Below are 14945 nucleotides of genomic sequence, written 5' to 3' on the forward strand. Positions count from 1 at the left end.
CGAAGTCGAAAACAACCCCAGACCTTTCAGGAGTATCAAATCCAAAACGGTAGATTATACCGATATTTCTGAGACATGTCCGACTCAACCGAACCCGACTTGCCAAACCCCTGGAAACTCTGTGTACCAAAGCCCGTACGATCTACAGAACTAGAAGAAAACCATGACGCTCCGACCGCAGGACACCTAAGAATTGCCAAAACCACCGCCCGCCTGGCCCTCCGATATTACTGGCCAGGAATGTTCCGGGACGCCGCAAACCATGTCCGAAACTGCACGTCTTGCCAACAATACAAGTCGATCCAACAACAACCGCCCGGAAAGATGTGTCCGTCCCGGAACTTTCTACCTTGGACAACCGTCAGCACAGATTTAGTAGGACCGCTACCCTGATCCAGCAAGGGTAACTGTTACTTGGTGGTAATGCAAGACCGATTCACCAAATGGGTACAGTGCCGAGCCATCCGACGAGCCATAGCCCGAGCTGTTACCCAAGCCCTCTATGAAGAAGATATCACCCGCTTCGGATGCCCGAAAACTGTCATCTCCGACAACGGGATACAGTATACAGGAACCCACTTTCAAGACCTACTCAAAGATATGGGGATAGAACACCGCCACGCCCCTCCATATTCACCCCACGCCAATCTAGTTGAACGCGCCAATAAGACCCTTAAAACCATGATTGCCCAATTTTGTCAAACAAACCAGAAAAAATGGGATTCCCAGCTAGCCGACCTAATATTTGCCATTAACACCTCCCGGCAAGCGTCAACAAAATTCTCGCCGGCATTCCTGAAGTTTGGCCGCGAACTGAAAGTACCCAAGGCCGTCTACCGAACCGGCACCGACCCACCGGCAGCCGACCCCGACCCATTATCCGCCGATCCCGAAACCATATTTGCCCAGTCTGAACGCCTTACGAAGCTCAGGGAGACCTTCGAACTTGTTAGAGTGAATCTCTCCCGCGTTTTTATCGTCCAAAGTAAATATTATAATCTACGCCGGAGGGAATGGCGTTGTAATGGGGATCGAGTGTACCGAAAAGAACACCTATTATCATCAGCTAGCAAGGGCTTCGCCGCGAATACTCTGGTCCATACACAGTAACAAAAGTTGTATCTCCGGTCGTTTACGATATTAAATCCGTCGTATACGACGAGTCCACATCAAAGATCTCAAACCCGCCTACGAACCGCTATCAACAATCCAATGTTCCAGAATGCCCAAAAAAAGACCGGAGATTGTGGCCCCAAGGACGCTATTGGTCGCCCAACGGGCCAAGGCAGCGGCCGCATTAAAAAGAGTTAAAGAGGCCGCCGCCCGAATCCGAGCGCCGCTTAAATGCTGTGGGCCAACCACAGCCGCCGCCGCCGCCACCGCCACCTCAACCCTAACTGTCTCCACCATAACCTCCGCCCCCGTATCTACCACTTCCCTTTTTAACATTGCCTTCCCCTCCAATTTCCCACCACCACCATCAGCCGCCCAACAGGCCAAAACGGCGGCCGCGTTCAGTAAAGTCCAAGAGGCCGCCGCCCGGAGACGTGGAAAAACGAAACGCCCCAACACCGTCTCTACCTCCGTCCCCGTAGCAACCACTACCACCACCGCTGTCAACAGCGCCGCCACCGTTACCGTGAACCGACCCCAAAGAAGCACCGGCCAAGTAAACGGCAACGGCATCGACTTCGGGATACCAACCCCGACAGGCGAGAGCGCCAGTAACAACGCTGATCGATATCGGAACGGACGGTCTATTCCAGAAAAAAGGACGGAGAAAGAAACTCGAAAACCGGATAAAAGGTCAGAACAATTACCTGGCACCACTACCAGGACCGAAGACTCAGAACAAAACCGCCCCATACTCGACTGGACACGTTCAAACAACTGTGACCTAGACACCTCCTCCCCACATGCGGTGGCGGTACCCCGAAACCCTCCCAAGGCTTCAAACCAACACAAATATCACCACCGAGATATTACCGTCCGCAAAACGACCCCATCCGCCCAAGACGACCCCGTTAAACTACGACCATCACCCGATCGTATAACATTTTTTTTCTCTATTTCTCCAGCAAATGGGTAAGTAGGCTCCCTTGCCAAACTACCAACCTATCAAGCGCAATCACCCGACACCTACCATCTAACCCAGACACTAAACCTCCTCTTATTAATACGCTTCTCTAACCGACATTTAGATGGCAAGACGTCAACCACCGTCGAGTCTGTGTCGGGAAGTATTGTCAGACCAGCCCCACAGTCAGGTGTCATCCCGGGCCGAAGGTTGGGAGGAATGAGAGGATGAATGGATGCAGGAAGAACCACCATCAAGAGTATCTCTGGCCCCACGCCTCCCCAACCCGGAAAACCTGTGCTGGCGATGCGGTCTCACGGGACACCATCGAGCCGGGTGCACCGCACCCGTGATCCGCTTTTGTTCGCGGTGCAGCCAGGTCGGGGCTCTGTCCCGCGACTGCCCTTGCGGGGAACCAGGCACCACCAACATCCGGCTTCAACCAGCCCGGGCCAACTACAACCTTGCGGAACAACGGGACGCCGCGACGCAGACAGACTTTCAACCGCTGCCGTGCCCTGCGTGCAACTACCAACTAGGGGCCTAATAACCAACAATACGACGCCGTTTAAATCCGAAATCCGTTTTGAATCCGAAACCCATTTTGAATCCGAAATCCGGTTTGTCTCCGGAACCGCCAACTAAATATCTGCTCTCCGCATGAATCAGTTCCGCCCCAAAATTCCAATTCCGTCCGTCATTGTCAGCCGCCGTTCGTCAACCCAAGAGGTTAAGAAAAACCCATTTAATGGGTTTTTCTCCAAAGAAGAAGGGGTGTGTAACAAAGTTACTAAAAACCGCCAATGGGAAACAACCGTAGGCAACCAGCTGTTAATTAAACCGGTTTGCGGAGGCTAACTCTAGGCAACCATTTGAGATTTTTCACTTGGCTCTCCCCACTCTTTTTACTGTCAAACATCAGCTGTTTTTTGACACGGGTAGGATCATGGTGTAGGATTCTCGCGGATACCGGCTTAGTTTTTTAATTTTTTTAGTAAATTCAGTGCTAAACATGTTCTTAAATTTGGGCACCGTGTTTACATATTTAAATGCAAGTCCCGGGAGTCGGTGTTTCGTTGAAGGGAAAGCCGTTTTAAATGCGGGTCATCTAATTTCATGTGGGATGATTAAGGAAGAGGAGCTGCAGGAGTCTGTGAAAAAATGGAAAATTAAGGCTTATTGCCTACAAAGCAGTGCCATTAAGTCAGACCGACATCAAATTTTGGGATTATTGGTTGCCAATGGCACAAACAGTGTTAACGTGGACCAGATTAAGTGCAGTTGTAAAGCTGGAGTTTCTGGATGTTGCAAACATGTGGCTGCTACACTTCTTTTCTGCACCAGGTTGTATTGTAACATGTGTACTAAATGGCCTATCACTGCCTGTTGCAATTTTATTAAAGGCTACATAAATTTTTACTTTTAAGTTTTTTACTGTCGTGTTTTTTTTTTAGGAAACCAATAGACGAGATACCTCAACTGTCCTACACCGACACTGAATGTGTTTGGAAAAACAAGAGGCCCCGAGTCGAAAAGCAGTATGAGGCTACACCACTTCACCTTACCAAGTGTTACGCCACTAAAGTTAAACATAAAAATGTAGCAAATTTGTCTGATACATTGACTGCAAAGTTATTAAAAGACGCTCTTCAGGTTGTCCCAAATTCCAAATATAGCTTACAATTGTGAGTAATAATTACAGTCGCACTTATGTTTTTTTCTAATCTATTTGTACAGCAAAGGACGCCGACGGTAACTTAATATAAGACCAAATGAACCTTCTGAACTTTCTGAATCTTTAATTCCCGATTATATCAACAAAATACTGGAAAACGCTAGGCGATCCCCCATCACATTAAAAAATTTAGACGAAAGCAATTTGCGACCTTGTTCTAAAGAACAACTAATATTCTTTGTGAAGGACGATATTTTAAAAGCAATGTGCTGCGAGCAAGGTTCGCAAGACTGGAAATTTTTAAGAAAAAATCGTTTAACTGGATCCACCTGCCATTCAATTTTTACATTTAAAAAACTGGATTGGACAATAAAATTAAATTTTTTTTTTAACCCCCTATGATACGCACCAAAGAAATGCGACATAGGTTCGAAAACGAGACATTAGCTCGAAATGCTTTTAAAAAAAAATCCTGAATGTGATATCAAAGAAATGAGAATGTTAATTAGCAAGGAGTACCCATGGCTGTCATATTCTCCAGACGGGGTAATTTTTTGCCATGAAAAACCTCAAAGACTTTTAGAGATAAAATGTCCATATTTAGGTAAGTTATAACGTTATATGTCATATAAACTTATTTAGCAAACTATTTTAGGTAAAAGCAAGTCAGCATTAGAAGTTATTCCCTCATTATCATATTTAGATAAAAAAGATAACCACCTTAAAGAAAACCACTCATACTTTAGTCAAATTCAATTTGGAATGGCATTATTAAATTTGACGTCTTGTGATGTTGTTATCTATTTTTCAAAAGATGAAAGTTATTTGCATATAAACGTGCCTTTTAACCCTGACTTTGCAGAAAATATGTTAACAATTTCCAGCAAGAATTTTCAAAATATGATACACTTTCTTTGTGATTAGTCTCAAATATATTTTATGCTTCTAATATATTGCATTGTTTAATTCTGTTTTTTTTAGTTCTTTTACCTCGAGTACCTAAAATATGAGCGTAAATTATCACTTAAAATAATAAAAAACTAAATTGTTTTTTAAAGTTTATTTCGTTGTAACAAAAAATAACATAAGTGTAGGTACCCCTTAATCTGTTAAAAATAAATCATTTCGAATGACTGGTTTACTTAAATTAACAAGTGCACAAGTAATTATGAATAGATCATTTACAGTGGAAACTAAGTGCTGGGGAATTGTATTTTGGAAAAACGTAAAAACCTTTATTCTGGCATACACCCTCTCAACGTGTACTCGAGCTGAAGCTGTACTTCTATTTTGAAGAGCTTCTGCTTTACTAAATTGTTTCTTTTTTCTGAGAAATGAGGGTCTGACTAATACCATAGTCTGACGTAATACCATAGTCTTCGTAAATTTTATCTATAAGAAATCCTTTATCCACCATTATATGATCTACATGGGGTTCAAGACGTTCAATTAGATTGGATTGCTCAAAAATTACTTTGTCTGAAGCTCTACCTCCGTAACAGGGGCTAGCATAACAAATAAATCCTGCAGGAGTTACCGGGGTCATGAATTTTAAAGTATAATGCTTTTTATAATGAGAGTATAATTATATCCTACAGCACAGTTTTTTCGGTGATTGTACTTTGATTTCAGTACAGTCTAAAACAACTCTGACATTCTGATATTTTTGGAAACATCTCGGCATGCTCTTCAAAATAGTATCTTTGGGTGGTAAAAAAATAAATGTTTTCATTATAATGGCCAAAATTTCGACAGTTTCACAAAAAGTTCATTTAACTGTCGCAGCACTAATGGCACCAAACAAAATTCCCAACGCTGAATATGTTAAATCCAATTTTAATTTCATAAAGACCAACAATATACGGTCTTTAATAGTTAATCGGTGGCGAATGTCTTTTTTAACGGATGAAAAAGCATCAACTAAAAGCAGCAACAAGTTTATAGTGGAAATTCAAGTCAAAATATTAAGAGCTTTATTTGTATGAATTAGATCAGAAATTTTAAACCAAGAAGTGTCAACCTGTACCCCAACTTCTTTAGCCTTTAAATTGTTTAAGTAACTATCATCGGTTTGGGTTCCTCTGTCGACATACAACTTATTAAATATAGGTAATTCCTCTTTAAAGTTGCCACAAGATGTTTGTAGGAGTAACAAAGCTTCTGCAGCATTGTTTTCTTCAATACAGATCTCTTGCTGAGGGTTGACTTCGGTTTCCAAACAAACAGATTTATGTAGTGTAGTATCACAAGTATTATTCCGAAACAGAGTAACATTATAAAATTGTAATTTTACAATAAAATAGTTTTATTACCCCGTTTTTAACAAATTCCTTCTGGCGTTATATCTTTAACAGCGTTCTTCTCTCATCTTTAAATTTTTTTCTTGATATATTTTCCGTTCAGGTAAGTTTTGCATATGAACAGCTGTTTTTTTTAAATATCTTCGGTAATAGCAAACTGCGTATTTAAAAATGACCAACATCCAATTAAATTATTAAAAGTGTAGGGTTAAGACTTAAGAGATGTTTAAACAATATAAATTAAAATTAAGCTGTAAAATGTGTGCTTTTACATATATTTACCTTCATCAGGTGTGATGTAGTTATCGTCAATAAAGTGCCGTGAACAGACTCGCATCTGGTTTGGCGGATTTGCCACATTTCAGATTTAGCTCCCACAAATTCCTTCGGTCCACAAAGATGACTTCTCCATATGTGTTAATTTGTTTCAATTTTTCTCCGCGATGAGGAAATTTGTGGAAAGACAACTCTGGGTTTTTCTTCTTGACTGCATTGCATCCGTAAACACAGCAATTCGTGTTTGACCTGCTGCTTTTTCGCCGGTTAGGCACATGTTTTAGCACTTCAGACATGTCGAAATGACCACAACACTATCGCAACAACTGCGTTTTGTTTAAATTTAAGGTAATATAACCAAATCAACCAAAATTAGTGACAGGTGCTATGCAAAACAAAGGCGTCCGTGTCCTATACCTACATGGTGGTCACGTCACCGCGTTGCTACAACTCACTGCCAGAGCGCGTATTGCTTGTTGAAAATTCTCATTAGTTCCAATGAAGTGAAGCTAATCAAAAACAGCCGTCTTAACAGCCAATCACATGAAGGCTGAGATTTTGCGCGCCAAAACCGGTTATAAAAGGGCGAAGAGGAACCAGTTATCTTCAGTTTTCCCAGCGAGAGCCGAGAAAGTAAGAGAGCCCCCAGGAAGCTACCGGACCAAGCAGTAAGAGAACCGAGAAGTAAGTACCGAGAGGCGAGCCCGGAAAAGTCGACCACCCACAGAACCCATTCGCGGTGGTCAACCGTACGCGCAGGCACCACGAACCCCGCTCCAGTTGATCTGGTGGTTTGTCGGATACACTTGCCTGGTAACCCCGCGCTTGATAATTATTAACCTGCTTGCTTTGCAACTCGCTGCCTGGCTTTATAACCCGCACTGTAGATAGTTGTAGCATTGCCCCGCTGTTTCTTTTGTAGTCTAATCAATAAACCGTTTCTTTTGATCCGTCTTATCAATTTCACTTTTTCAACCCGGCAACCGGACCCCTGGACATCACCGTCTCCACTGGGATACCCCCTCAAGCGTCACCGGAGGTGCACCCCCTTCACAAAACTGGGTGCTGGCGCTCGAGACAACCGCCCCATAGAGAAAGCGTCACAATGCAAGTGTCGATATTTTTTATCAAATGTCGGTTATAAAACATTTATTTTTTTACATATGTTTTTTTTTGCACAAAACATTTTACAAGCATCGCTTGTTTTAGAATGACACTAGAAATCATAAAGGTATCCATTGTTCAATACTTTTAATTTTTTTAATAAAATTATATTTTATTAATATAAATATTTCTAATTAATTAATATTTATTATTTATAAGAAATCGTAGAAAAACTCTGAAAAAATTCGAAGGCATATAGAAAGAAATAAAGTATTTAATATAGCAAACGCCAATTTTTGTGAATATTATTTGTTTAAATATTTGCAAACCTATTTTCAATTGCCCTCCGCACGGACCTTGAAAGCCATTGTTATCTAAAATTCCATTTGGTCCTGGAATTAACGAGGCAATTTTGGGGCACTTACAAGTAGAAGTCATCAAAATGAAAAGTCAAAATCGATTTTGAACATTGATTGATGAAATATCCTTATCCTATGGATTTTATTATGAGGCCTACCAACAATTAATTAGTGGTTTTGGAGACATGAGTTCCTTGAGGCAAACAAACAAGGCAGCCAACCACGCTTTTGTTTTTTGTTTTCATGGTCCGAGGTATCAGAAAGCAATGGAAACAAGTAGTTGCTTATTATTTTACTGCTCATACGGTTTCTGCTGACAATTTAATGGTTCTTATTAAAGAAATAATAGGTCGACTTCAGAAAATTGGCCTTGATGTTGTTGCAACTGTTTGCGACCAAGGTACCACAAATCAAAAAGCCTTGTCTCAGCTCTGTGCTGAACGACACCCTAGACAAGGATCCTATTATTTCTTTGCAACTTCAATTTGCACCACACAAATGTGCTAAATTCGAACACACCAAGGCCGTTTTCGATCTTGATCAGCAAAAACAATTTAAATCGTTGCCGAAATTAATCGTTGCCAAAATTAATAAAGCAGTATTTCAATTTTAAGGATTCATATATGAAAATGAAAGTCAAAGTTGCTGCCTCCCAACTTAGCAGGTCAGTGGCTAGTGCAATTGAGACGTTCTCTGTTTTACAGACAAATTGTCGGCCTACGCCATTTTTACGGCAGAATTTGTCAAAAAAATTGATGATATGTTCGACTCTTTGAACGGTTCGCGGTTTTTTCCAACTGACAAAAAAGTACCGGTGCGCTTTGACAGATGAGTCAAAATTTGGTCATTTGGCATTTTGGTCAAAATTGTTAACAGAGATAACGGGCCATTGGAAACTAATAGATTTGAGAAATGGAACTGATTGTACCAATCAGTTTTCATTAGTCAAGGGTTGGCAGACGACAATCAGGACTATTATTTTTTTCTGGAATCACCTCAAAAACATCGATGGGTTTGATTTTTTGATTGAGAGGTCAGGACCCCTTGGAGAATCTTTTTTGTAGTATTCGCCAGCACGGTGTTGTAAACACGAATCCCACATGCCACCAGTTCACAGCTGCCTTGATAACCGTAGTTGTTAACAATTTGGTTTCACCAAAAGGCTCTGGTAATTGTGAGGATGACGAGTGCACGCCTTTGTAAAACTTGGGGAAATTATTGAACTTTTCAGGGAATGAAGAAAGAGAGCAGGAATCGCAACCAGAAATTTCATAGACTTTTCTACATTGCAGCAACCAGACCTTTGCTGTGAAGACAGTCAAGGTTTGGTTTATGTTGCTGGCTATGTATTGAAGGAAATTGAGGTTCCTGATTGCGAAAACTGTCAGAATAAACTATATTCTGAGGAGCCGCCAGAGCACCATCTCTTATCTTAGTCTCATTCAAGGAATTTGACGATAATCAGCGGTGACTGAAGTATGCTAGTGTTAGAGATTTAATTAGCGCGTCTAATTGTTTTTCCTTCTTGTTAGGTTGGCATTAACAACCGCCCTTATTAAATAGTTGCCTTGTGTCAAGTAGTATTGCATAGTCGCCCAAAATAAACGTTTTTTTTTTTTTCAAATTGATTTGATTGTGTTTCACTGCGTCCCAACCTCGCTAACAGGTTATGGGCCCAGACAGTGTTTGACACAATTAATCAAGTCGTAACTCGACTAACAGCGGTTAATAAACATGATGAGTACACCTTCCAAAGAGGACTAGCCCAATCTATTATTGACCTAACGCTAGTTCCAACTTATCTAGTTCATAAGTTGAGCAATTGGAGAACCCTTGATGCCGAATCGTTAAGCGACCATAAATATATTGCGTTTACGTGGGACGATAATGCGGGAACGACCTGCCAAACCTCAGGTTATACGGGCTGGAATCTAAAACGTTTAGACAAAGATAAGCTACTGTCCAAACTGAGAGAAGCAACCTGCGAATCAACACCAGCAAGTCTAAATAAGATCCTACAGAGAGCCTGCAACGCCGCTATGCCAAAAAAAAGATGTTTCCGAAATCGAAGACCCGTCTACTGGTGGAACGAAAAAATAGCCAACTTGCGGAAAAATGCTCTGAAGTTCCGTCGCACCATAACTCGACTCCGATCTAAAAGACAAGTCTCAGTGATGTTAATCGATGGAACTACTTCCAAACTCAAACAAGCACAGAAGATGCTACGAGACGAAATACAGAAAGCAAAATCTGAGAAATGGAAGGAGTTGTGTCTATCGCTCGAAGACGACCTTTGGGGAAACGGTTATCAGACAGTAATGAAAAGAACAGGCCAGGCTTGCCCTTTCAAGCTGCCGAGAGAGCAACTGAACAACATGGTAGCCATACTGTTTCCATTACACGCCGATGTTGACTGGATCAAAGAAAACTGCAAACCGATCCCTGATTTTACCCACGATGAGCTGCGGGATGCCGCCAGAAGACTCAAATCCGGCAAAGCACCAGGTCCAGATGGGGTCCCTGGAGAAATCATCAAGATCATGGTAGAAGAACGCCCGGATACGCTGCTTGAAATCTTTAACAGGTGCGCTAAAGACTCCACATTCCCGGACTGCTGGAAGATCGCACGTCTGATTCTCCTGCCAAAACCGGGCAAACTAAACAGAACAGCTAATGCATTCCGACCGATCTGCATCCTAGATGCGTCAGGAAAGCTATATGAGTACCTACTGTACAAGAGATTAGACGACGAAATTGAGCAACGCGGAGGGCTCTCACCGTTTCAGTTTGGTTTCAGAAAGGGCGTCTCAACCGTTCATGCGATTGATGAGGTTATACGGACAGCGGAACAGGAAAAGCTACCTTCCTATAGGCATAGAAAGACGTGCCTTATGATCACTTTTGATGTCCAAAACGCCTTTAACTCAGCGTCTTGGCAGATAATTTTAGAAGAGCTGAAACAGAAGGGAATATCACCGAGCCTAATAAATACTATTAGAGATTACCTCAACAACAGGAAAATCATTACAGACTACGGAGACACGGTCAAAGTGAACAGCGGAGTTCCCCAAGGATCTGTCCTTGCCGCCCTACTTTGGAACGTAATGTATGACAGTGTCCTTCGCATAGCAACGTCGGAAAATGTCAAACTTATAGGATACGCAGATGACCTGGCTGTTATTATCACCTGTAAGCAGATAGACGACTTGGAAGAAACAGCAAATCATGTAGTAGCGCAGATAGCAGACTGGATGGAGACCAAGCGCTTAAAACTAGCCCCCGAGAAAACTGAATGCATACTCCTTAGATGCAAACGCAAACCTCCGGCAGTTAAAATTAACGTGTTAGGAACAGAGATCAGCCCAAAAAGTTCTATAAAATATCTAGGGGTATGGATAGATCAGAACTGCGGTTTTAAACAACACATACAACAAACCGCAATTAAAGTTGAAAAGACAATTACAGCCTTATCATCAGTAATGCCCAACATAGGCGGACCAAGTTCCTCAAAGCGAAGGATGCTGTCATCCGTCGCCCACTCGGCCATGTTATACGGCGCACCTATATGGCATAACGCCATGACTATAGAGTCCTACAAAAAAAAACTATTTTCACTACAGCGAAGACTGGCCATTAGAATAGCCTCAGCATACAGAACCGCTCCGACAGATGCAATCATGGTCATAAGCGGAATCCCCCCGGTTCACCTTCAAGCGACAGAACGAAAAGACATCTTTTACGGGATGAGCAGATCGGACGCCAGAGACAAACTCATCAACAAATGGCAACGAGAGTGGACTGGTCGGAAATGCTGGACCTCTAAACTCATTCCAGACTTGCGGGTATGGCTCCAAAGAGATCATGGAACCCTTAACTATTACCTGACGCAGTTTTTAACGGGCCACGGAAACTTTCGATCATATCTTAGCGGAATACAAAGATGCCCTGACGATGAGTGCATCTACTGCGGGGAACGTGACTCGGCAGAACATATCCTATACTGCCCACGCTGGAAAGACTTCAGAGACGACGTTGGAGTACATCTGTCAAGAGAAAACATTATCGGGGTAATGCTGGAATCCCCGGAAAACTGGGCTAAAATAAGTGGACTGCTAACAGAAATCCTTAAGCAGAAAGACAAAGAAGAACTGTAGTAGAAGGAATCCCACGGCCCACCCGAAGTAATGCCGAGAGGCGGTTCCGGGTGGGGCTAACCGTGAAGAGAGGGAAGGGTTTTAGTCGGTCGAGCTGGGATCCGGTGGTCGCTCAACCCGACACTACCCGGAGGGTTGAACATCTTCCTCCGGGTGTCTGTCCAGCAGATTTCCTAATCCTCTTAAAAAAAAAAAAAAAAAAAAAGTCGTAACTCGAACGAGTAGAAAGTCGTAAAACGTGCGATAATCGCAAAACGTCGAAACGTCATAACGACAAAATGGCGCAGGCAACGACGAGACTCGAAATGTTGTCTCGCGACAACTATGACACGTGGCGAATTCAAGCCGAGGCCCTGCTCGTGAAAAACGATCACTGGGGCTACGTTTCTGCCGAGGAAGAGCAACCGGTGGTCGAAGGCGCAGGCGAAGCGCTGGTAGCAGCGCAAGCCGCAGCCAAAACCTGGCGGACCAACGACCGAGGATGCGTCACCTCGCGGGATGTTTGAATCAAGCTGGAGACTATCTACGCCTCGAAAGGACCAGTTCGGAAAGTGACGCTACTGAAACGCCTCAAACAACAAAAGATGCAAGATGGCGACGACGTTTCTAAGCATCTCACCGAGTTCTTCGACGCCGTGGACAAACTCAAGTCCATGAAGATCGACATCAACGGAGAGCTGTTGACGATCATGCTGTTATACAGCCTTCCCATCAGCTTTGAAAAAAAAAAGGGGAAGAGGGACGAGTAACGTCGAAACAAGTGCGGATTCTGTCACAAAACCGGGCACAAAGATACTGATTGCTGTACTTTTCTCATCGACAAAATGCGCGATTAAAAAAGTGCAAACAACCTCGGATGCTTGGACTCGGGTGCACGTCACATTTGTGCAAGGACGAGTATGTTTTTGTGAATGTGCGCGATAATCTCGGACAGTTAAAGCACTAGCGGCTGGCTGGGTCCCGCCGATCTACAAATATTCCCTCTGTCGAAATGTTGCGAGCGAGGTCGGAACAGTACGAACGGACCATAACGGATTTCTCACTTCAGCTGGGCTGGTTAAGTCTAACGAGTTTTCTGAGTACAAAAATAATTACATTAACAATCGGCATTACTGGGCATAGTGGAATAGTGGTTTTTATGGAACTATGTTGCGCGTGGCTGGGGCTTCGCTCCAGTTAACTAAAAGGAATCAAACCTCACGACCAATTAAACTCGAAAACGTGGAACTCGAAACGTGGAATAGCGTTTTTTTATGGAGCTAAGGTGGCGTACAGTTCATAACCGGTAGACAGACAGAGCTCAATATTCGGGCTGTTCCGACTCCGCTCGCAACATTTCGACAGCGGGAATATTTGTAGACCGGCGGGACCTAGCCGCTTTTGTTAAAGCTTGCGGACAACTCGACGATGCGAGTGTGCGGGAAAGGTGATGTTACGGATCGCAACAGCAGACAACCCGAACAATGTTGTGATGTTGAAAAAAATTTGCTTTTTTGAATGAAGGTGACAAAAATGGTATTTTAAACAAAATGAGACTTTCAATGGCGGATTTAACATCAAGAAATGTCACTTTGCGTTTATCGAAGTTGCAAAAATTATTGCAACAAAAGAGGAGCAAAGTAAATCTTTGCAAGATGAAAACCTGAATTCTGTAACGAAAGAATTTATCAATTGACAACACAGAAACGTGACCAAACCACTATCGGCGCGCAGGTCTACACTTGCACAATGACGACCTAGAACAAGCAGTTTTCAATTTTGTTATTAAAAAGGACAAACGGTGGAACTTTCATAAGGACATTTAATCTCTAGAAGAAGTTGAGGATTATCTTCTTCATCCACAACAATACCATCCGGGCTAAATCCTAACCAGGATTGATTAGATGGAACCAAGAGTCCGGTCTCTATTACTTTAGCATTATATTTAGTAATATACGCCTGCCGAGCCTCATTTTCATATTTTCGGCCATGTTCAACAAATTTATTAGAAAATGATTTTGGCCAAAAGTAAGACGATGATTTCTTTTTCCAATCATCACCTCTATACGTAAAAATTTGATAACACCGTGAACCAATAACTCGAAATTGCCTTTCTTTCATCCATAATGAACGGCTATTACACGTCTTAGGAACAATTTCTTTAAGATCCCCACACAATTGTTGATAAACACGTTGACAACATTCTCTTTCTGGCAAAATAACTTCTAAACAATTTATTAATTCAGAATTTTCAATATTGTTGAAAACGTTGTCATACACGGTGTCATTACTTTGTGCTGCAATTTTGGGACGTTTTCGGCAATGACTGCTAAAAATTAGTAAAAATTTTGCACAAACTGCAATGAACTATGCATTTACATTTGTTTAGCTAGATTGGACTCTGGTAATTTCTGTACCCGCAAATTCAAATCAAAATTTGCCTCTGCACTATCGAGTGACCTTTTTGCAGTTTTATTAGCCGATTCACTAATCCATTTGTATTCATTCAATGGCACTAGGGTAAACTTGTCTTTGTACTTTTTTTTTGACCAGTAACATTTCACGTCTGTAGACGAGAACATTTCCAATTCATTGATATTGCACCTGAAACAGAACAACAGCAAAAGCAAAAAACCTAAATAAAAATGTGTAATTTCATTATTCAAAATTGCCATGGCTTGATATGCCGTTTTTAAATTGTTTGTATACAACCTGCTGCAAAGTATTAAAATTGCGGCAACATATTTACATCGTTGAGAAAGTCCGGCGGGGCAAGTGCATTTCACAGAAATAATTATAACCTCAGAAACATTTTTTAGTTCAAAGTGTCCAGTTATCTCGTGCGGAGGTCCACTTGAAGCACTAGTTTTGAGGCACAATGAAAACATAGTAATACTTTGCTCGGTCTTTTTTAAAATTCCTAAAGTAATCACATGGACGGAATTCACAATTTCCTCTCCTTCTACAATGCAGCGCGAGCTGGGGTTGGCATCTAAAAATGTAAACAGTTTCGCAAAAGAC

At 42.2% G+C, this 14945-nt stretch overlaps 1 non-coding gene across 2 annotated transcripts; it reads left to right on the forward strand.

Annotated features, from left to right (window-relative positions):
* The first annotated feature begins 2423 nt into the window (after positions 1-2423).
* On the forward strand, positions 2424-4692 carry LOC107399131 (uncharacterized). 2 transcript variants are annotated; one of them, XR_010334880.1, is made up of 4 exons: positions 2424-3421; positions 3532-3762; positions 3815-4356; positions 4408-4692. It is a non-coding gene; the product is annotated as an uncharacterized LOC107399131 (transcript). The 2 variants fall into 2 exon arrangements; XR_010334879.1 differs by having other exon boundaries at positions 2425-3762.
* The last annotated feature ends 10253 nt before the right edge of the window (positions 4693-14945 follow it).

The sequence above is a fragment of the Tribolium castaneum genome, chromosome 7, assembly GCF_031307605.1.
Source record: "Tribolium castaneum strain GA2 chromosome 7, icTriCast1.1, whole genome shotgun sequence".
Lineage (NCBI taxonomy): Eukaryota > Metazoa > Arthropoda > Insecta > Coleoptera > Tenebrionidae > Tribolium > Tribolium castaneum.